The sequence below is a fragment of the Pinus tabuliformis genome, chromosome 2_2 (assembly GCF_031772625.1).
Source record: "Pinus tabuliformis cultivar Carrire ecotype Pingquan chromosome 2_2, CPIR1, whole genome shotgun sequence".
Lineage (NCBI taxonomy): Eukaryota > Viridiplantae > Streptophyta > Pinopsida > Pinales > Pinaceae > Pinus > Pinus tabuliformis.
In genome coordinates, this window is record NC_142300.1 from 305,221,300 (window position 1) to 305,222,781 (window position 1,482).

Below are 1,482 nucleotides of genomic sequence, written 5' to 3' on the forward strand. Positions count from 1 at the left end.
CGGAGTAGGAATCCAGACAAAAACCAATGCTCACGTCATGTATGTTTACCCTTATGGTGCATTGAATCCAGATGGTTTATTGTCTATTCGTATGTGATGCATTGAACTTAGATGGTTTAGTGGGCTGTATCCAAATTGTTAGATTTTTTGGAATTTTTTTGATAGGTTTTTTGGGTCAAAATTCGGCAGCAATTTATTGAAATGGCAAATTTGATAGCTAATTTCTGTACAATCAAACCGTCCTATGGGGTTTTCAGGGTGCTGAATCCAAATATATAGTTAAAAACCCGTTTTAAATAATACAAATCAAAATTTAACCTTAATTTTTTCCGTTGAGTTTTGTCACCTAAAATCTCCAAAAAAAATCACATTAAAAACAACTCCAGTTATAACCCCAAAAATATTCACATCACATCACATCACATCATATATGTTTATCTTTATGTGATGCATTGAACGTAGATAGCTTATTGTCTATTTATTAAACCTAGATAATTCACTGTTGGTGCATTCAAGTTCCAAACACAATGATGTTCATGCAATGCTTTGATTTCACTGTTTTCACTTGTTATTGTGTTTTTCTTTTTTAACTAATTTGCTTTGAACTTATAGAAACAACATTGCTCGAATTATATATGTGTTTTATTGTGTGCCTTATTGCATTTAGAAAATCTACCAGTGTAGATATTTATATCCAAAGTACACAAATATAACAATAAGTATATTCATATTCATATTCATATTCATGTAATATATTGAATTTAAATTTAATATTGAATCTAGATATTTTTAATAAGCATATTGCTTTTTTATATTAATAATTTTTTTCCAAAATATATTTTAAATTTAATTAGTTTAGGATAATTATGAACTATTTTAATGGTACTTTGAATTTAGATAAGATATTTTGTAATTTCTTTTTCTAATTCATAGAAGCATGAAAGGTTGGGAGTCATATTCTATCTAGATCTCATGGGTTAGGTTATTTATAGGAAAATGGGGTCAACATAATAAATTAATAAATAATTAAATAAAGGTGCTAAAAAATCACTTTAGAAAAATAACGTGGCCCATAGTTTTTACTTACCACCCATGGTTTTCGAAGGAGGAAAGTATTATGAAAAAAGAGGCGACTCAAGGGGAGATATGTGAAGAATTATTTGTGAATTAACAAGGAGCTCGAGCAACTTACTAAGTGAAGGAGAAACCCTCAATACTTCATAGTTTTGATGTTACAACATACACCATAGCTAGTGGTGGTTTGTTTCGATGGTTGTAAAGCCACCCTCTCTAATCATTTGTAATCCTTGCAGGTATCTTTGCAAGGATATTGAGTTGATACATCAGGAGGATGATTTGTCTATTCAAGGAGAGGGCCAAAATTATTGTTGGAAGTTATCGATTTCCAATTGGGGGAGGCCAAAATGCTCAATTTAGTGAGGATGAAATGCATATCTTGTCGAGGATGAATTTGTTGTGCTC